Source organism: Oryctolagus cuniculus, chromosome 1 (genome assembly GCF_051225735.1).
Source record: "Oryctolagus cuniculus isolate XC-2025 breed Fujian yellow rabbit chromosome 1, ASM5122573v1, whole genome shotgun sequence".
Taxonomy (NCBI): domain Eukaryota; kingdom Metazoa; phylum Chordata; class Mammalia; order Lagomorpha; family Leporidae; genus Oryctolagus; species Oryctolagus cuniculus.
The window spans coordinates 70,907,649-70,930,771 of record NC_142867.1 but is presented as its reverse complement, the minus strand read 5'-3'; the positions used below and the strand labels follow the sequence as shown (position 1 = coordinate 70,930,771).

General features: G+C 42.6%; 1 protein-coding gene across 1 annotated transcript in view; it reads left to right on the top strand.

The window, feature by feature from the left end:
- The window catches only part of TENM4 (teneurin transmembrane protein 4), a 1,939,017-nt gene that overhangs the window by 767,012 nt on the left and 1,148,882 nt on the right, over positions 1 to 23,123 (top strand). The window contains exon 6 of the mRNA XM_089331772.1: positions 4,619 to 4,705. The gene's annotated coding sequence lies outside the window, so the exon portion shown is untranslated. The remainder of the gene's footprint in view (positions 1 to 4,618; positions 4,706 to 23,123) is intronic.

The window sequence follows — 23,123 nt, the reverse complement described above, 5'->3', positions numbered from 1 at the left end:
AGAGAGCTGGCCTGGAAGAGGGGCAACCGGGACAGAATCTGGCGCCCCAACCAGGACTAGAACCTGGTGTGCCAGCGCCGCAAGGCGGAGGATTAACCTATTGAGCCGCGGTGCTGGCATAATGCCAGTCTTGTTTCTACAACAGCCAATGTAAGCATTAGAGGAAAAACCCTCTGGCTCTTTTGCTAGTAAAGCAAGCAATTCACTTTATTAGAAATAAAAATAGCAGTATTTATTGAGCCTTTTGTTGTCAGGAACTATGCTAACTACCTTTTATGCTTGATTTCATTTAGTTTTCATAACCACCACATGGGGTAAAGTCTGTTTTATTGTCATAGGGAGGCTTTTTCATCTGGGGAGTTAAAACTTGAAGAAAATATGTAACTCATCCAGAGTCACAGAGAAAGAAAGTGACAGATCCAGGACTTGAACTCAGTGCTCCCAAGGCCCTGGCTGTCAGCACTGCATTAAGTTCTCAGTGTCAGAAGCCCAGTCTTGTCTGTGTGTCAGTCTGCTGTTGTGTGCATGCTCTTTGGTGTATGTGACATTGTGGGTAGTAGGAGTCTACTCATTTTGTGTCTCTCATAGTTGAGAACCAGGACATGGAGGATGTGCATGTCAGACTGAGAAATTCAGGTGTATCTTAATGGAAATAGTCTCAGGAGGTCATTAAGATACCTGCATTTCAAGATGTTTTTGTATCTTTACTTTGAACAATGGATTTTCAAGAAAGTCATGGACCTCACTGATCACTACGCTCCCATTTTGCAAAATGCCAACTCCTCTTTCTCCAAAGAGCCCTTGTAGTTTGACACCAGTCAACATTTGAATATGTTATTTCCTGATCTCTTCTCTTCTTATCTCTACTCATCCAAATGCTAAGGCAAGGGACCTAGAAACTCGCCCTGAGTCATAGAGTTAAACTGACTGGTGGGTTCAGGATTCACATAGTTCTCATTGACTCCCAATTTTGTTACATCACATCGTGTCTTCACATAAAACGAATTCCAATAACCTTACAAAAGAAAAGCCTTATTATCAGTGTTACTCAGACATGAAACTTATCTGAGAGTTAAGAATCTTACCCGGGGCCAGCGCTGTGGCATAGTAGGTAAAGCCACTACCTGCAGTGCCGGCAACCCATATGGGAACCGGTTCAAATCCTGGCTGCTCCACTTCTGATCCGGCTCTCTACTATGGCCTGGGAAAGCAGTAGAAGATTGCCCAAGTCCTTGGGCTCCTGCACCCACGTGTGAGACCTGGAAGAAGCTCCTGGCTCCTGGCTTCGGATCAGCACAGCTCTGGCCGTTGCGGCCAATTGGGGAGTGAATCATCGGGCGAAAGACTTCTCTCTCTCTCTCTCTCTCTCTCTCTCTCACTCTCCTCTCTCTGTGTAACTCTGACCTTCGAATAAATAAATATATCTTAAAAAAAAAATCTTACCCAAGCCTACAAAAAGTCTCACAAATAATAGGAGCAAGCAAGTCAGAAGTTAGCACCGAGGTTGTGCTGCTTCTCTTATGTAGTAAAATCTTTTTGTTATAAGGTGCATAAAGCCCCTGTGATGTTGTAATGTAGTAAGAAGTGCATGTTCAGTCTTTATCCTGCTTCCCTGGGACAGAGATCTTGGAGCTCTAGTACTTTCCAGAGTTATAGGGGCGAGAGGTGCATCTTTGGTTAATCATCATAACCCCCTTTGAACCATACTTTGTTTATGCTCTTGAAAGATGAAGCTGGTAGCTTGAGGGACCAACTGTGATTTCAGGCCCACCCCAGTCTCTAGTGGGAGGGGAGTGAATCAGTCACCAATGGTGATTTAACCATTGGGCCTTCATGGTGAAACCTCCAGAATAACCCTAAACAATGGGGTTCATGGAGCTCCTGGGGTGAAAACACAAAGAGGTGCTGTGAGTGAAGTACCTGGAAGAGGAATTCTGGGACCCCCAAATATATAGACAAGACAGATAAAAGTGTGGGTAACCTGGAAACCCACTACTTGGAATTGGCATCTGTGGGTCTGTGCTGACTCCAGGTAGTGTCTGGATTAAATTAAACTGGTGTCCACAAAAAACTAGAAAATTGCTTGGAATGGAAAACCCATATATTTGGTGCTAAAAATTGTATGGGTATAGAAAAGCAGGCTATAGTCTAAGTATTTTCTAGTTCCCCAAGCAGACTGAGCAGACCTTGTGGGCAAGACTATGTCTTATTTACCATGCATCCAAGATATAAAATCCTACAGCCCAAGACAGTATCTAGTTCACATTGCATGCCAGTAAGAAATAAGGAAAGGGTTGCTTTGAGCAGCATATTCCGATCGCATGGCATTTTAGTTTGTATGGTTTGCTCAGTCTTACCTTGCCAAGTCACTGTTTAGGAGCTTCAGTTTCCTGATCTGAATAGCTCACCCTGTCATTGCTGGATTAATTGTGCAAGCAAAATAAGGGATGCTATACATTAGATATGCAGTAAGCAACTGATGAGGATGTGATATGGCCAGTGACTTAGCACTCACAAATGCACAATGCCTACAACAAACCAGGAAGGCACTGAGTACCACCCTGGAGAGAGGGAAAGGATCCCAGAGGACACATCTGCCCCTTCCTTTACTGATAGCCTTGCCCCTGGCTCCTGCAACACACACACTGGAAGAACTGTTGTTGACCTGGGACTCCTGATGCTGTTCTCATCGCCTTCCCTACTTGCCCACCCCACCTTCCATCCAGAAAGTGTGTTTAGAGGGAGAAAATGATGGTAAACCTATGTGAACAAACCTGAAAATGCAAACAAGCCCACATTTCAGGAAGGAACCCAAAGACGGGCTTAGCCAAGAAATGACAGGAGAACCTGAGATGACAGAAGGGGTTCACTCCAGTCTTCTCCTTGGGTTTTAGATGCTATTCTTAAGAAAAGGTGAGAGAGACTCTTTTTTAACTTTAAAAAAAATTTATGTAAAGGGGGCCAGCACGGTGGCATAGTGGCCTAAGCCTCTGCCTGCTACACCAGCATCCCGTATGGGCACTTGTTTGTGTCCCAGCTGTTCCTCTTCCAATCCCACCCTCTCCTATGGCCTGGGGAAGCAGTAGAAGATGGCCGAATCACTAGGGCCCCAGAACCCACATGGGAGATCTGGAAGAAGCTCCTGCTTTAGACTGGCCCAGCTCTGGCTGTTGTGGCCATCTGAGGAGTTAACAGCAGATGGAAGACATTTTTCTCTCTCTCCCTCTCTGCATCTGCAACTCTACCTCTCAAATAAATAAATCTTTTAAAAAGTTTATGTAAAAGGAAGAATTGCATGTTTTTCACACATACAGTTTTTGTAAAAGATTTATTTATTTATTTGAAAGGTAGGGCTACAGAGAGGCAGAGAGACAGAGAGTGAGTGAGTGTGAGAGTGAGAGTGAGAGAGATCTTCCATCTGCTGGTTCACTCCCCAAATGGCTGCAACAGCCAGAGCTGGGCTGATCTGGAGCCAGGAGCTTCCTCCGGGTCTCCCATGCAGGTGTAGGGGCCCAAAGACTTGGGCCATCTTCTACTGCTTTCCCAGGCCAGAGCAGAGAGCTAGATTGGAAGAGAAGCAGCTGATGCTTGAACTGGTGCCCATATGGGATGCCAGCAGCTTTACCTGCTATGCCACAGCGCCGGCCCCCACATAAGCAGTTTTAAGAGCATAATGAATCTTCCTACCTTACCTTCCTTCCCTCACTCATTCTCACCCTCTCTCCTCCTTCCTTTCTTAGTCTTTCAATTTTTTACATAACATGCTTTCAGCTTATTTTATGATCACAAGGTTAACCCTCTACTAAATAAAGGATTCAACAAATAGTATAGGAAAACCACTGTTCTGGAAGATTATAGACAAGGGCTATAACAATAATCAAATCTCAAAATGTCAATTTTACTCATATACATCATTCTTTTTTACTCTGTGTACTAGTTACCACAAATCAGGGAAAACAAATTTATCTTTTGGGGACTGGCTTATTTCACTAAGTATAATGGCCTCCAGTTGCATCCATTTGTTGCAACAGACAGGATTTCATTCTTTTTTGTGGCCAAGTAGTATGCCGTCATGTATATATACCACAATTTCTTTATGCAGTCAGCAGTTGATGAATATCCGGTTTTATTCCATAATGTAAGCTATTGTGAATTGAGCTGCTATAAAAATGGGGATGCAGATAACTCTTTAATATGCTAATTTCATTTCCTCTGGGTAAATTTCCAGAAGTGAAATGAATGGGTCATATGGTAAATCTGTCTTCAGATTGCTGACGAATTTCAATGCTGTCTTCCACAATGGCTGTACTAGTCTCCATTCCAACCAACAGACTAGAGTACCTTTTTCCCCATTCCCTTGCCAGAATTTGTTAGCCTTGGATTTTTTAATGAGAGCCATTCTAGCTGAAGTGAGTTGAAAACTCAAAGTGGTTTTTTATCTGTGTTTCCCTGATGACTAGTGATCCTGAGCATTTTTTTCATGTGTCTGTTGTCCATTTGTATTTCATTCTTTGAAAAATGACTGTTCATATCCTTAGCCCATTTCTTAACTGGATTGCCTATTGTCTCATTGAGTTTGAGCTCCTTATATAGCCTGAATATAATCCTTTCTTTCCAGGACTGAAAAGTGGGTGACACTGTCTCCTCTACGACTCGATAGCTGCATGCCAGTCCCGGCCTCTTGAAGGGATGAACCATGGAACAGGTAGGGTTAAAGCATGCAGCTACTTGTATAATTGTGTGTGGTTGAAAGAGCTGTATTGCTATTTGGTCTTGCCATTAACTGGCAATTGAGCAAGTGACAACATCTCTGGAAATGGGTGGATGATCAGAGTTTCCTTGGGAAAAGGTGAGTATCAGTGCAATAAGTGAAGATGGTTTTAAGTGTTCAAAAACTTTGTTCCGTTTTGAATTCTCTTTCGTTCCTTCTGACTATAACAACCCATTTTGGTGCTAATGCGTCTTCAAAGACTTCTTATCATTTTGTTGCTCCCTTCCTCATGTTTAATGCAGTTTCAAATGAAAATACAACTGATAAGCCAACATAGAGACATTAAGGAATGGTACCTGTTGAATAAGATAATTCTGCTGTTAGTGCTTTTATTTTTATCTTTAGTAATACAACTCCCATTTATTACAGTAATGTAACATTTAAGTATTAAGAAAGTGAGTGAGATTCTACATGTAACAATTAAGTAAAAGAAGCTGCGTCAAGTTCAAGGACAAGCTGCATACTGCAGGCAGACGTTTAATGAGTGCAATCCGGGAGACAGGTGCCAGGTGTTTACCAAGGCCTTGCGGCTCTCCGTGTGCCTGGCAGGCCTGCAGCACCTGTGATTCCATTGTCTCTGAGGAAGAGCAGTGCTCTTCCCAGATGTACGGACTTAGCCTGCATTTGCCCAAGACCCCCGGAGAGTGCTGTGCACATGGAAGTCTGAAAACCCCTGCCCCGGGTTCTTTCTCATTCTTTTGAATTCTTCTTAAAATGATTCTATCACAATCACAGATCCTGAGGGCATCCTCTCTCCAAAGTTCTTCATTTCCCTTTTGTTTGGTATTCAGAGAAAAACAAGCAAAGTTAAATCAAATGAAAATAATTCTATCATTGCTGAAGCCTGTGGGCTTTTGACAGAGCTGGATCTAGCCCTCTCTTTGGTGTCTTCCTAGTCACGTGACATTGACAAACACACCTCACCTGGGTTTCTGTAATTGCACAGTGGTTCCCCTTTATCCTCAAGGGACGTGTGCCAAGTCTCCCAGTGGGTGCCTGAAATCACAGAGAATTCCAAACGCTGGACAATATGTGCTTTGTTTTTTCCTAGATGCACATAAACAAATGTAATACTTTTCCAATCTCAACTAAGCAGTGAGCCCCATACCTTGGCTGTGACTTTGCAATAGCAAAGCTAGCAAGGATTTATTTTTCTTTCTTCTCAGTTTCCCAGATAGGAGACTCATTCTTTAGGTTTTAGCGATGTCAGCATATGATTTTTTTTATGAAATCAAGAACTTTCACTTAAAGCAAGCATGTTATAGCTCCTTTTTGGCATATCTGAATTGCCAGCATCATCACTCTTGCACTTCAGGACCATTAGTAAGTAAGATACACAGGCACTATGATAACATGACAGGTAACGTGCTCACCTAGATGACCACTGTGTGAGTAATGGGCAAGTAGTGTACACAGCTTGGATACTCTGGACAAAGGGACGATTGATGGCCAGGCAAGAAGGAGCAGGAAGTTGAGACCTCATCATGCTGCATAGAATAGCTCATGATTTAAACCTTACAAATTATCTATTTCTGGAATTTTCCATTGAATCATTTTAGGCTGACGTTGACTACCTATAACAAACAGCAAAAAAGAAAACTGCAGATAAGGGTCGGGGAGACTGCTGTAGTTTCATCTGTAAAGTGGGGATTGTAATCACACACACACACACACACACTTGACTGTCAACGCCTAGCATGGAGTTGCACATTTACAAATTATAGTCATAGGATTACTTTTCTTTGCTTCCCATCCTAAAAGAAAGCCCATGAATTTTAACCTGATGGGAAGGAGCACATTCTCCCATTGTCAAACACACACCATATATCTCTATTTTGGGTTGTGAGTGCCAGACAATTTAGTTGACATCAAATCATTGTGTTTCTGTGAGTACTTGTCCCAGTTAATAAACTGGCTATCAGAAAGTCCTGGCAGATGTGGTCTTTCTTCCTGGTCTGTATCTGTTCAGGATACCAGCTCACTGAAGAGCAGTCTCTGGAGGGAACAAATATGGGTGAGCAGAGGAGTGGGCAGTTAAAACCACTGCAGTGTGGCATACCCCAGACACCAGGGTGGTGCGTCCCACAGTTCATTTATTTCAGCCAGGACCTGGAGGAAAGTACACATTCCAGCCTTTCCTCTGCTGCCACTAGCCTGAGGAAGGAGTAATGAGGACAGGATAGACCAGAAGCCACAGAAGCCCAAGTTGCCTACCTGACTCCATTAGCCGGAGACCTTGAGCAACTTACTAAAGCTCGCTTGTCTCAAGCCTCACAGCTAGAAACCTAGAGCTGGGACAGGTACCCACGTTCCACATTGGAGTCGCTGGGTTTGATTCCAGCCCCAGCTTCTCACTCCAGTTTGCTGCTAATGTGTACTCTGGGAGCCAGAATATGATAGCTCAAGTAATTGGTCCCTGCCACCCACTTAGGAGACTTGGGATGAGTTGCTGGTTTCTTGCTTCAACCCAGCCCAATCCTGGCAGTTAGTATTGGGGGACTGAATTGTCTGGTGGAAGCTCATTCCCTCTGTATTTATCTATGTATCTATCATCTCTCTGCCTCTCAAATAAATTAATATTAAAAAAGAAAGCCAGAGCTCATCATTCTGAATCAACTGCAAAGCAGTGAGGGTCAGTGAGACCCAGTAGGTAAGCATGCCTCGTGTGATGCCTGAGGTGTTAATATTGTAATGCCAGGACTGAGGGCTTGGTTGCTAGTATTTCCTCCTCTGTTTGCTCATCAAATTCTACTCAGCGAGAAATACGTGATTTTAAAACCCCCTTTCTTCCATTTCTCACTTGTAACCTGTTCAAGTCATGTTGCTCAATTTCTCTGAGTCTCTGTTTCCTTATAGTAAAATGAGGGCATCCTCTTGCCAGTTCCCTGAGAGGATTTCTGAGAATGCAAGCAAACTGTCTGGTCCATGGAAGGTGCAATGTAGGTGTTCATTCAGGAGATGTTGGCCCTTAACATTCAAGAGAGTTGAGCTCCGCCCTTACTTCCTCTTGCATGGTCTCTTGTGACCACTGTATTTTGCTGGATCCTACTTTCCCTCTGAAAATATTGTAGCAAATGGTGCCCGTACCTGTACCTGTTCTTTCTTCACACCCTCTCCTTGGATGGACTCAGGGAATCCCATGGTTTTAAATGCCACCGCTAATAAATCTTCAGCTTCACTTTTCCTTTGAGCTATGGACTCAAAAATTTAACTGCTTTTATGATATACCCATTTGGAAGGCATAAAATCTTCATGGATTTCACATATCACATATAGCAATCTTACATTCCAGTGGCATCACCACCAACTCTGCTGTGACCCCAGTCTTCTCCCTTTGCAATGTCTCAGTCCAAATCAGCAAAGCCACAATTCTCTAACCTTTTTCTTTGACACCACATCTGACCATTTTCAGATTGTAATGGCTCAGCCTATAAAACATATCCAGAATCCAACCACCTCTTGCAACTCTCATTCCAACCACAATGATCTACTTCTGACCTTGGTTCTCTATAACCCATCAATTAACTAAGGATGGTCCATCCTTCCACTGGAAACTCCCAGTATTAACCCAACACAGAAGAAAATGCAAAGACTTTAGCAGGATCCACAGTCCAAAAGGAAGCAAACCCTTGACCCTCCAGCTTCCCACTGCCTTTCTAAAATCATTCTAGCCATTCTAGCCTCCTTTCTGTACCTTGAACGTGCAAGATCCACCTCTCTCTCAGAGCTTTTGACTTACTCTTACTGTTCTTCAATTATCTGCATGGCTTGCTACCAAGTGTCATTTCAACTTTTCTCAAATGTTGCCAATTGAGAGACTTTCCTTGACCTCCATGAATAAAATATCATTACTGCCTCACCACACATACAGAACCTTCCTCTCCTTCCCATAGCATTTAATTCCATCTGACACATTCTATGCTCTCATGAGCTCCTCAGCAGAAGAGACTTGGTTTCAAGCACTGGATAAATAGTAGGTATTCAGTAAATATTTGTAAAATGAATGAGAAAACTCACCTAATTCTGTTTTCTACTTTCATGGACACTGTGGCCTTACGGTAATACTTATAACTGTGCTTTTGTTGACTACTAATATACATAAGTTACATTTTTATGGTATCCCTAAGTTAATAGCCCTTTTTACAGTTAGTGCTTCCTTTGATTCCCATAACAATTCATTGAGGGAAAGGAGTAGTCCAGCTACATTTGTAGATGATGAAATAGGCCTATAGAGGTTGAATACGTGAAGAAGTCATGCTTACTACTGGAAAAAATCAGGACATGAGCTCAGGTCCAAGATGTTTTTCTGTGAAAATTACATCCTGCATATTTACTGACTTGTATTGTTGCTGAATTGCTCCAGCTTGGGTCAGTTCCGTATGTTTCTTTTCGTATATCTACTTGCCCAAGACAAAGCAAAATACGAAAATGAAATTCATGCCATAATTTTCTCCTGAAGACTAATTTAATTAAGAATTAAGATCTGGGGAGAGCATTTAGTGCAGTGGTTATGATGCCATGTGGGACACTACATTAAATATCTTTCAGATCACACAGCTAGTGAAAGATGGAATTTATTACTTTGCTAGGGTGTCTGTAACAACATACCACAGACTAGGTGGTTGAAACTACAGTCTAGAGGATGAAAATTTAAGATCAAGATGACGGCCATTTGGGTTTCTTTGGAGATTTCTCTCCTTGACTTGCAGATGTGTGCCTTCCTGCTGTGTATTCACATTGTCCTGTCTTTGTATGCACCTGCCTGGTGTCTCTCTGTAAGTCCCAGTTTCCTTCTCTTTTAAGGATACTAGTCATATGGGATTAGTGCCCACCATGAAGACTCCATTTTGATTTAGCTGCCTCTTTAAAGATCTTATAAACAGTTATATTCTGAGTTACTGGGCATTAGCATTCCAGCACATGAATTTCAGGGGAACACAGCTCAGCTATTAGCATGGAACTAGAATTCAAGTATAGATTTTCTTAACATAAATCCAGAACTTGAAATCCGTTTCTCTCCTTCTCCCTCTCTCCCTCTTCATCACATTTATTTCATGCACTTATTATGTATTGCCAGTATATATTTATTTGTGTGGATATTCATTTCATATGTCTATCAGCCATTGTTAGTATACCCATCAACTACCGAGATTTGTTTGTTTGTTATTGAATAAATAAACATGAGGACAATTCTCAGGTAAGACAGGAAACCCTTGTCACTGTACCTTGGAAATAAATGTCTCTGATAGGTTATTTGTGAAATGGACTAGAAATAAACATGATGGGGAGGAGAGGTGGGGTTCTGGGTTAACAGCCATTGACATGAGTGAGACTTGTGGCAATCCACTCACTACCCATTCAGAAGGCTCATTTCCTTAAAATAGTGGTCGTTCTCAGTGTTCAAACTACCAGAGATAGATCCCCACTCTGTGACTTGTGGAAAATAAGGTGATGGCATAAGTTGAGAATGTCAGAGAAAGAATCCCCAGAGAGGCCTCCAACCAAGGAGGACAGAGTGTAGTCCCATATCTCCATCTCAAGGGAGATCTGCATTGCTGGACAGGAAACTGAGGCAGAAGTGCAGTCATATAAAGGAGCAGCGTGGTAGGAGCCACAGGAAACTTGGGGCCCAATGAGTCTACCCCAGGAACAACATGTTGGACAGATACGGAAGAAGAAAAGGTCCTAATGTGTTCTCCACTGGGATTGGAAGCAAGGTGGGTTGCACCAGCCACTAAGATGTATGGCATCGTGTGGGATAACTAGAGTTGTGAAATGAAGAAGTAAGGAATATATGGGGGAAATGTGGAAATGTAGAATATAAATACAATAGACAGAAGTGTAACTCGCTTTTATGCTCACCTGCCTTAACCACTGGTTTTCAGTGAATACATATACCCTGATGACAGAACTCTGAGTGAAGAGCAGTCGAGTATGCCCACTCTTTCCCATGTCCCTCAGCATGATCATGGTTAATAACTACTGAACATTCACCATAGTTCAGGCCCCATTCTAAGCACTCAACATTTGACTGACTTATATTCACAGAATTCTGTCACATAGTTTTCTATTATTTTCCCATAAGGCAAAGAGAAATTGGAGCAGTAAGAAGTTAAATGGGCTGCTGTATGTCACATGCCAGGTACCAGGTCATCACTCATGCAGGCAGGACACAGCGTGGCGGGCACTCTGGACTCACAGTGCTGCATTAAGTGGTGCCAGTGTGCTTATGCCACCCACACTCGAAGATTACTGAAATGTGTTCTTTCCAGAATGTCTGCAGGACTCTGCAAAGATGATTTTTTTAAAAGATTTATTGACCTATTTGAAAGGCAGAGTTACACAGAGAGAGAAGGAGAGGCAGAGAGAGAGGTCTTCCATCTACTGGTTCACTCCCCAATTGGCCACCAGAGCTGCACTGATCCGAAGCCAGGAGCCAGGAGCTTCTTCTGGGTCTCCCACATGGGTGCAGGGGCCCAAGGACTTAGGTCATCTTCTGTTGCTTTCCCAGACCATAGCAAAGAGCTGCATCAGAAGTGGAGCAGCCGGAACTAGAACTGGCACCCATATGGGATGCCGGCACTACAGGCAGCATTTACCTGCTTCGCCACAGGGCAAAGAAGATTCTTATGGGCTTACCTTCAAGGTAGACTTAGTCATCAAAGAAAAGGTGTGGCAGGAAATGAAGGCAGACAGGATAAGGAGATAGACATAGACAGAAGTAGTGCTATGAAAGAGTGCCCAAAGGGATATAGCAAATCAGGACTTGATTGAGAAATAACTAGAGCTGAAATGCTGGTAGGTATTTGGGATAACATATGGCAGTGGGGAGCACTTTTTTTTTGTTTGTTTGTTTGTTTTAAAAAATTTGTTTGAGAGAGAAAGGTTCACTCTCCAAGTGGCTGTAGCAGCCAGGGCTGGGCCAGACCAAAGCCAAGAGGCAGGAGTTTCTTCCAGGTCTCCCATGTGGGTGACAGCAGCCCAAACACCTTGGTCATCTTCCACTGCTTCCCTAGGCTATTTGCAGGGAGCTAGATCAGAAGTGGACAGCTGGGACTTGAACCAGCAGCCATATGAGATACTGGCATTGGATGCAAGCGCTTTACCCACTATGCCCCAGTGTCAGCCCACTGGGGAGCTTTTGAGCAAATAGCAGTTACTGTGGACAACTGAGGAGAACTCCCGTGACTAAGTGGTTAGTTCGGTGTAGGAAAGAATGGCCTAGGAACCTGACCTAGAGAAAGTGGTAGATGAATCCAGTAGGACCGCTTTTACCCAGAGAGGGGCTGTACTCCCAGCAAGAGAGCTAAGGCGACAGGAACTGAGCCAGAATCCAGTCATAAGACTGAGGGACAAGCAATTATGTGATCTCAGGGCTTCCCTGGAGCAGTTCTAAGGCACCTAGTGAAATCCCAGACTGCACCCCCCACACTGCCCTGCCTCACCACCCAATGAGAATGCAGCCTTGTTCCAGACAACCTCAGGACCTGACCAGGTAGACTGAGCCTGCACATCTCACGTCAGGAGAGTCTGAAAGACAAGAAGCTGGACAGGCAGACAAATAGCACGATTCACCCACCTAGACACCTGTTCCTTTCTGCGCCCTCCGCTTCCCTCCCAATTGCTGCACCTCCCTCGGGGCTGCGGTTCCCCTGGGTGGGTAACAGCCCCAGCATGGGTGCATGAGCAGGGACAGGACCATGAGCAGCTGCATCTAGCCCTGAAGTCCCCAACGAACAACTTCCCGAGGGTCGATTTATCTTCAGTTTCAGCCCGGCAGGCCCGAGGTCTATAAATTGTAGTTGGAATTCAGGTCCGTTTTCTAGAGCCGGGATGTGTTGCCTATGAACCGTGGAGCGGAGCATCAGCGCACCCCCTTCCACACAGTCCATTTGCCTGCTGTAGTGAAACTGACATGCTCGGCGGGCAGCAGGCCCCAGGGTGGCCCAGGCAGCCGCAAATCTCTGCAGTGGACAGGAACCATGGAGACTGGAGACAAATGAACTGCTGCTGAGCGGGCCGGTGCCTCCTTCTCAGGCTCTCTCAGGCTTTACATGTAGAGCCAAAGCTGAATATTGCTCAAGGCAGATCTGTGCTTCTACTTGGCCTGGCATTCTATTACGAGTGTGCTTAAGGATCCGGTGTATGTGTCGAGCAATCTGGGGCCTTATGGTCCCGCACAGAGGCAGCAGGCAGAAGCCAAAATCAGAAGGCTCTTGGGCCAGAACTGGTTTTAAATTCCCGCTCTGCTCCTTCCTGTGGAGCCTTAGGAAAATTATATAAAATTCTATTTTCTCATATGTAGAAGAATCAAATGTAGTAGACTTTATTATGTGGATAAAGTAAGATGAGCCAGAGTGTCTGAAATAGAGGAGGTACTCAATGATGGGGAGCATGTTTAAAATTAGAGATGTTGTTTGGGAAGGGCGATAAGGCTGAGCCTCCTACTTAGCATGTGGATTTTATTTATTTTTTACTTAAAAGTAGGGGACATCTTCCATCTTCTGATTCACCCCCAAATGCCCCCAGCAGCCAGGACTGGCCCAGGCTAAAGCCAGGAGCCAAAACCTCCCTCTGGATCTCTCACATGGGCGATGGAGCCAACTGCTTAGGCTACCATCTGCTGCTTCCCAGGAGCATTGGAAGGAAACTGGATTAGAAGCAAGTGGGACACAATCCCAGGCATTCTTGTATGAGATGCACAGGTTCCAAGCGGAAGCCACTGTGCCACAACGCCCGCTGCAACATTGTGGGTTTTAAAGGAGTTTGGAATCACACCACTCTGAGTGTAAATCTTGTCTCCTGTACTTACTGGTTGAGTAAGCTTGGGTGGTACATTTACTTTTCTATGACTTAGGATCAAAAGACCCATCTCAAAGTTGTTGACACAACTAAAAACCACGCTGTCCTTAAAGCACAAAGCAAAATAGCTTCCACGAAGTAAGAGGCTAATAAGTGAGATTTTATACCTTGACTGGCTACCCAAAGTCTTAAACTCAGTTTAATGAGACATATTTTAATGAAGCCCTCCCATGTGCATATAATTTATAGTTGTGTATTTATTATTGGGGAAAATAACATTAAAATAATCTTCAGTTGAATTGTTAATCCAATTGAGTGGAACCTGGTTTTATTGGCTCTTTATTAGGAGCATGGGTGCTTCATGCTGTGATGAATACAAGGTTGGAAAAGGAATAAGAATAAAATTGATGTACCAAGCACCATGCTAAGGACTCTCAGATGGATTATCTCATTTAATCTTTTCACAGAGTTTTTATGAGTTCTGTTACAAAGAACAATTTGTGGTCACGGTGAAAATGTCGGAAAGAGAAGAAAATATAAAAAAACAAAAATTAGCATCACCCATAATCACTGTTAGCTATTGGCTGGATTTGCATCCTGTGGTTTCTCTGTGCAAAGTGGGTGGTAGGTTGAAGCCTCGATTCCCACACCTGTAAATTAAGAACAACACCCTGAACATCCAGGGATGGTCAGACAACCAATGAGATCCTTTCAGGAGAGGATCTAACAGTGCCTCGCATTCGGTCTCAATAAGCGTCTGTTTCCTTTAGAGTCTATCACATATGAATAATTTCATAGAGATTCACAAGCTCGCAAGTGTATGCCTAAGAATCTGAGATTATCAAGAGGTGTTCCAGAGAAGTTGCAAAGCCTGGAGAGACTTAGACCATCATCCAGGAGTGCCAGTTTCCTCATAGATTGTAGTGGATGGTGGTAAAAGATACGCATTTTATACTTAAGTACATGTAACTGTTGGGATGCAGATGCCTTATATGCCGAAATAAACTTGTATTCTACTTCCATTTTTCTACTTTTTGAAGTACCATCATATTCCAAATCAGTGAAAAGCCAGAGTTCCCATGTCTTGAAATAACCTCCCGTGTCCCTGGAAATGGAGAGTTTTACTCCCCTAGATGTGCCAGAAGTTAATCCCTGCCTGCTTTAGTCCCTGGCTCCAAGGAAAGGAGGAAAGTGCAGCATTTAGGAATCCCAAGGTGGAGACTGTGCATGGGCGTGGGGCTCTGTGAAAGAGACTGCTCTCGCTGAGGAAGAGAATGTGAAACGACACGTTGGGACCAGAGCCCACCGGTGGAAAAGCACGTTTTCTCTGTGACAATATCAGGGCAAAAATTAAACATTCATAATATGGTAATTAAGAGCTGAATAATTTACTCTAAACCAATAAAGATGGTGTTGGTGGTGTGATATCTCCAGAATGAATGCATTAGAGGAAAACTAGCAATGTTTGTTCATTCGCTGTAAGCCTGGTCTACGCGGTGAAAATGGAACACGTTTCTTTTGCTATGATTAGAATTTGGATAGAGAATGGCCTTCCAAACTCAGACTCTCAGCAAGAGTGATGTTGCAGGAGGACGTTGAGGTGGGAGCAGGAATCCAATGCAGAACACCCCAACTCCCTTTAATGGACTTTGTAACCAGGAGCAAGCCACTCAACTAATGTGTGCCTCTGTATCCAAATCTGACATTGAACACAAATAATGCCTGTCTTGTCAGCGGCAGCATAAGGTCACATCTCAAAGACAATAGCAGCCTTGCTGAAAGTATGGGGTACCACCAAGATGGTTACTACTGTGAGTGCTCTGCACTGGGGCTGCTCTGCTTTCCTGAGATCCTAGGGCCATTGCTGAGCGTTGGGAAGTTTATCAGAAATCTCAGATCCACTTAGTAATCTCTCACAATCACAGATGCCCTAAGAATATCATCGCAACCAGAAATCCTCTGCACCCAGTATAATCACAGAATGAATCTGAGACAACGTGGGTGTTTTCCTTTCATTTGACTTTGAGGGTCCTACGGTCCCTCTGCTTGGAAGGGGTCTTGTTCTTTTACATCATTCTTTTGATTCTCTGTCTTGCTTTGAGTTCCCAAGTCTCTAGCCTTCTGGAACCCAGCTGGTTCTATCCTCTGAAAGTACCCATAGATCCTCACAGCCCTTTCCTACCTGCTTGTGAGTACTTCAAAAGTAAATGAGATCAACCAGGGGAAGATCCCCTTCTCTGGGGATCTGCGCTTCATTTCCCTTTGTTGAGGATGCTGTATGTTGAAGTCAGGAGTCCTAGAAATGGGTCCTAAGACAGCCACACTAAGCTGCTCTTATCCATGAAGCCAGGGCAACTATAGCACCTTTCTGTGAGTTGACATGAGGATTAAATAAGATAAAGGATATGTACTATATTGGTGCCAATGCCTGGCACAGAGTCAAGGTCAACCCTTGGCATTTATGGAGGTTTTTAAGACTAGTGATAGGATTTAGTAGTAAGATGAGTGAATTATGGCCCTACCTTAAGGAACTTATCTAATGGAAGTGACAGGCTACTATGACCATGCCCAGAAAGTTTATGAAAAAAAAAAATGAAACAAAATGAGTTTTGGGAGCAAAAATTTCTTGGTTCCAGAATTTTTTCATAACATTTGGAAAATGTAGCAAATGAAAAAACTACATGGATTTCAAAAACATTTTGCACCAAATTAAGTTTATACTTTCCATTTTTCTACAACCTTTTTCATAGTAACTTCCTTATAAAAATGGGCAGCTTGACAGACAAGAAATGGAAAAGCATTTCACCTGAAGAGGAGTACATCAGTAGTAGCAGGCTGAGCCCTTCTAACCAGAGTGAATGGCGTGAGCAGGGATGACAACATACAAGGCATGCTCATTGTGTGTTGAGAAAAAGTCACAAACCCTTATGCTGGGGCAGGAAGGGACAGAAAAAAAAAAAAAATGTGAAGGAAGTGTACGTAGTCCAATTCAGGAATGCATAAGGACCAGACTAAAAGTATCTGAACTGTTACATCCTGGAGGACCACATACTGGCAAGGCATTGAACTTTTGGGAAGAGAGCTGCAGCCAGGGAGAACTCTCCCACAAAGATTCTGTGAGTCATCTTCAAGCCTGCTCTGACCATCTCATTCTCCCAGCTGGATTTCTGATAGCGCAAAAGCCAGACAAGATGTCTATAATAAATAGTTAAGTAATCATCAATATTTTCCTCCTCATTCCATCAAGAAGAAACAATACCCTTGTGAACAAAGAACTCAGCTTGGGACTGCAGGAGGAGACTTCCAGCTCTATAAATGCTGGAAGGTCATCTAACCTCGCTGGGCCTTATTAGCTCTCAAACATAGAGCAAATAAAGACTACTTGCTTCCCAGAGTTTTACAATGAGGAAACTAATTCAAATTCCATTAGCAAAATCTAAAGGAAAACACTACACACCCGTTCTCAGACTCCAAGGTCAATTTTACACATCAGTCTGCTTGAGATGACCCAGTGCTCTCCCCTGTTTTTGCCACGCCTACTGCCTTTCCAAAAGGGTAAATGGAATGTGTTTCTTTCCACAGAGATCATATACTGAAAGATTTTGCATATCAAAAACCTGCATTTACTGAGCAGTAACTAATTTGACTCATTATTTTTATTAATCAGAGATATATATCAGCCAATCAGAGTTTATGTGTGCAAGTAATAGGTTACCACACACTAATTTGATATTTTCCAGCCAAAAGCAAAGCAATTTGTCATTTTAATTAACCTTCAAATGAGTAAATGTGTTACTTGTTAGCCTTTTGGAATGTAGAAAATAACTTTTTGTTTGCCTTATTGTCTATAAAAATTCTCATGTATGTGGAAATTCTAGATTGGGTATCAAAGGTGAAGGGTTCATTCTACTCATAACCAATAAAAGAAAAAGCAAACATAGCTGAGTGTATTAGGAAAAGCTACACTATTCATACATTTTTGTTTCAATTAGTATGAACTGAGTTTCAGTTATGGGCTAAGTTCACATGATAAGCGATGGAGTCCCTGCCTTGAAGGAGGTAATGGTTTGCTTACGTATTAAACAAACATTTATTTTACACCTGTTGTATGTTGGGTGCTGGGAAGGCACTAGAGTGCAGAGATAGAAGATATTCCACGAAGCTGAATTCAGTGATTCCAACCTCATGCACACAAACACATCCAAAGAACATGGAGAGCCCTTCTGGCATCTTGGCTGGTCATTCTTGCTGCAGGAGGAGGGAATGTGTCTCAGTTTTGTACAGCAAATTCCATTGCGTTACCTGGTGTGTCTAATAGGACTTGACACCTCCAGATTTACATAGCAGCTGAATGAAACCATTTCAAACACAAGACATCAGCCAGGAAAGCTACACAGAAACTGGGAAAAAGTGTGAGAAGACTGTGTCTGATGAATTGACAATGAATGACTACAAAGGGGTTTTGTTAACAAAATTCAGAAGCTTTGAAAGGCGATAATGTTAGGCAGACCTGTTGGATTTCTCCAATCTTTCCAGTCTGTCTTTTGTTTCATGTTAACTAAAAAAGTTTCCAATTGTAACTTCATGAACTTCTTTACAATTTCTTCTACTATATGTCTTGGCTGGATAATTAGGGGAGGGCGAAGAGTAGTTTTCATTTATAGGTAAAAGATTGAGAATTTAAAACTTGATTCAAATCTGTACTCATTGCACACTCTGGATAAAGTCAGAGTTCATAGGAGAGTGGTGTGTGAATAGCCTTGGCTTTCTTATTTGCAAGTTAAGAAGAACCAGGCAGAGATAATATTATAAAGTCGCTTACACTGGTATCTTGCTTTATCTAAAATTGTATCTTCATTTTTCATAATGTTTTAAATGGCACTTACTTTGTAATTTCTTCAATCAAATCAGTATTTTCTCGGTTTTTTGAAAACTAACTTTGTTTTTCTTATTTTTCTATATGTTGATTTTTCTTTTTTCTTTCTGTGTTATCTTTCTAGTTTCTGATTGATCTATCATCCTTTCTCTAGTTTTTAAATAAGATGCTTAGCTTGTTACTTGTAAGATATTTTTTGTAGTGGGGACATTGAAGGCTACAACTTTCCCGGTGGTACCACTTTAGCTGCAATCTACACAACCTTATATGTAGGTTTTTTTTGTTTGTTTGTTTGTTTGCTTGTTTGTTTTTGACAGGCAGAGTTAGAGAGAGAAAGGTCTTCCTTTTTCTGTTGGTTCACCCCCTAAGTGGTCGCTATGGCCGGTGCGTTGCGGCTAGCGCGCTGCGCCAATCCAAAGCCAGGAGCCAGGTGCTTCTCCTGGTCTCCCATGCGGGTGCAGGGCCCAAGGACCTGGGCCATCCTCCACTGCCTTCCCGGGCCACAGCAGAGAGCTGGACTGGAAGAGGAGCAGCCGGGACTAGAACCCAGTGTGCTGGCGCCACAGGCAGAAGATTAGCCTAGTGAGCCACAGCACAGACCCTATGTAGGGTTTTGATATTAGTCATTATTTGTACATTTATTTTTAGCTTTCATTGTCTGATCTCATGAGATATTTAAAAGTATTCTATTTTTAACTCCCAAAGTGTATGGATTTTGGGTTAATATATTTCCTAATTGACTTACTGTTTAATTCACTGAGGTCAGGCTACATGATCAATATAATAACAATTTTTTAATGCAGTGAGATTTACTTTACATAAATTAGTACATGGTTAGGTTTGTAAATGTTTCATTGGTTTTTAAAATAATGTATATTTCCTAAGTTGCTTGATAAAAGGATTTGTATAGGTCTTCTCAGTCAAGCTTCTTAATTGTTGCTTAGTTCTAAATTTTTCAGTTTTGGTGGGATTTCTCTTTGACCTATCAATAATTGGGAGAATTTTGTTGAATTTTCTTACCATGGTGGTTTGGTGGTTTTCTTATATTTTTCTATCAAATTTTATTTAAAACACTTGATGTATATGTATAATATTATATAAAATGCATGCAACTTAAAATTGTTACATATTCCTAGGAAAGAATTTTTTGTCAATATGTAACCTCTGTTCTAAAAAATATTTTCCCTCCTAAGTTACCTATCTATATTATGTATGTTGGAGACTAGGCTTGTTTTACGATTTCATTTTTACCATTTGTCCTGCTTTCCCTTTCCTTTTTTAAGATGTATGTATATATTTGAAACTCAGAGTTATAGAGAAGGAGGGAGAGTTAGGGAGAAAGATCACCATCTGGCCACAACAGCCAGGACTAAGCCAGGTCAAAGCCAGGCGCTTCATCCAGATCTCCCACATGGGTTGAAGGGCCCCCAGCACATGGGCCATCTTGCACTGCATTTCCCAGGCCATCAGCAGGGAGCAGGATTGGAAGTGATACACCTGGAATTGAGCCAGTGGCTTTCGTGGCTGTGCCACAGCAATGGCCCCTGTGTGCTTTTCGAAACTCTTACTTTCTTACTTATTTTTACTTAAAGTTTTTAATTGATTTTTGATTGATTAATTGATTACACATTATCACCTCTTCTGCTTTGAAACATCTATATTCTGTATCTCTTAATTGCTTTTTATTATGAAAATTTAACAGTGTAATGCTAATATTTAAAAACTATCATTTTAATGTTGATCATCCCTATCTGACTTAAATGTTATAAAGACTACTATTTTAATTTAATTCTTTATAACTAAGTAATCCTTCACTATTATTTTATACTGGCGATATTTCTGTTAACTTACCTGCATATTTATCCACAAGCTGGCTTCCATTCCTTTTTACCTCTCACAGCTTCCTTCCAGGACTACTTGGTTGTCTACTGAATTACAACTTTAGTTAAGGAGCGATAGTTGGCTTTGTTAAGCTCAACGCCCATTTCTCTCTTCTCCTCACTCTAAGTTGTCCAGAACGCACACAGCTAGGTTGAACTCCTTTCCAGTCAAGGTTTTAAAGTTACCATGGCCCCCATGTTCTGGCTTCGGACTCTGCTTCTGTCAGACTGTTGGCTGCTCCTTCACAGGCCACGGGTCATTTCTCTTGGTTGGGTTAAGAACTCCTCTGCATCTTTGGTGTCGTGTGTTTCCACATCATTATGAGTAGGCGTGGCTTGCGTTTCAGTTACCCTGCTGGATCAGTTGTATGCTCCATATGTTTGTGAATTCTTACATTTCATTAGTTCTGTAAAACTATAGTCATTTCCTCTTGAAGTGTTTCTCTTCTTTCTTTCTGGTAATCCACTGCCTATTACATACTTTCTCATGCCTTTCATGCATCCTCCCTGCTTCCCTCTCTCTGCTGCATTCTGGGTAACTTTTCAAGAAAGAAAGAATTTTTGGTGGATTATTTTTCTTAGGTGCCTGGCAATGCTTGACTGACAGCCAACACTTAATTGTGTGGTTTTTAAAAATTATTTTATTTATTTGAAAGAGTTAGAGATTATCTTCTGTGTGCTGGTTCTTTCCCCAAATGGCCACAGCAGCAGGGCTGAGCCAGGCTGAAGTCAGGAGCCTGGAAACCCCTGTAGGTCCCAAGCACATGGGCCGTCCTCTGCTGCTTTCCCAGGTGCGTTTCCAGAGAGCTGAATAAGACGTGGAATAGCAGGGATGCAAACTGGCGCTCATATGGGATGCTGGCATCACAGGCCACGGCTTAACCCACTGTGCCACAACAGTGGCTCCTTCATTGTTCTTCATCTGTGGAAATCCTAGAGGCCTTTTTTGGGGGGTTCTTTGTTCCAGTGAGTGTTTGAACTTACTGCTGCTTGCTACCACTCTGATCCTCTTTCAAGGCCCCCAGCCGCTAGCCCATCTGCTACTGGCACTCAAGAGCGGTTTGATTTCGGTAGAGATAAAATTATAATACCTAGTATCTTTAAGATGCCTTCTAAATACTTTATTATGCTAATTTACAAACATACATTAAAGAAGAGAGCACAAGTCCCCATGGTCCTCCTTTATTCCTGGAATCCAACACAAACCGCTAAATACTTCAGAATACATCAAAATAATAAAAAGGATATTGTCTAAGACACCACAAAGATTCAACACCACCTCATAATCATCTCATATTCAACTTCATGTGATTATCCAATCTGTTTGCATCATGATCCAATTCAGGATCATTATGTTGTGTTTATTTTAAAGATTTATTTATTTTGAAAGTTACACAGAGAGAGAAGGAGAGGCAGAGAGAGAGAGGTCTTCCATTTGCTGGTTCACTCCCTAATTGGCCACAGTGGCAGGAACTGCACTGATCCGAAGCCAGGAGCCAGGAGCTTCCTCCAGGTCTCCCACACGGGAGCAGGGGCCCCAGGACTTGGGCCATCTTCCACTGCTTTCCCAGGCCATAGCAGAGAGCTAGATCAGAAGTGGAGCAGCCGGGACTTGAACCGGCGCCCATGTGGGATGCCGGCACTGCAGGCGGCGGCCTTACCCACTACACCACAGCACCAGTCCCAGGATCATTGTTTTAATGTAGTGGTTATATCTGTTAACTCTCCTCCAATCGAAGACACGCACATAACCTCTTCACAGTGTTCACTTGTTGGACGAAACCAGGCGAGTGGCCTTTGAAAGACATCCACATCCTGAACTTGGTTCATTGCTTCCTTGTGGTGTGGTTGAACTCGATTCTTGAAACCAGCTAGGTTTTCACACCCAGGAACTTCCTAGAAATTGCTTATGTGGTGATTACCAATGACTCCATGTTATTAAATACAGAAATCAGTTTTCGACCCTTAGCTTACGTGACATAGCAGCAGCATTGGATTCCATTGATCAGTCCGTCTTCCCAGAACTGCTTTCAGCATTGACTTCCAGGATTCTACACTCTTCAGAGCTCCTCGTCCCTCCCTGGCTGCTCCTCCCTGGGTCTGGGGCTGTTCCGCCTTGCATCCTTAGTCTCAATGTCGGAAGTCCCAAGGGCTTAGTCTCTGGGTCTCTATCTTCTCTCATGGTCTCAGTGGTCCCATCTGGCCTCCTAAAATACCAAGAAAAGGAATATGAAAAGGAATAGCAGTCTGTTTCAGATGTAGATAGCCCGGAGCAAGCTTGCCCCACATAAAGCCCTCTCCTGCCCTGCCGATGTCCGAAGGCTTCCCTTGTTTGTCAAATGTAGAAGGTGCTGTTTTCTGGCAGAACACCTGTATTTTGTTTTCTCCATTTGGAAGCAGGGTTAATGGTCTTCAGGTCTTTTCTTTAATTGCTGAGAACCCAGCAATATTTGTAAATGGAAAATTTGCTCTAGCAGCTAGTAGTTCCGAAATACTTTGAGTTCTTAGTCTACTGTACTGCCAGGAGAAAATACCCAAACTCCCTACTTTTCTCACACCCCAGATAAAGCATCACCTATATTCCCTAGGAAATCCAGACACATCTGGGCCGTTGTTTTATATTTGTTCTTATCTAGTAGACCCTTTCCTTCTCTTGATCCTAGATAACCCATGAATGTTAATGGGAAAAATTAGAAAATGGAATGCAGAATTTTGGTTGGAAAGAAAGGAAAAGCCCCTCAGAGGTTATCATGAATGTGCGTATGTGTTTGTCTGCCTTTCAAATTAAAGTCAT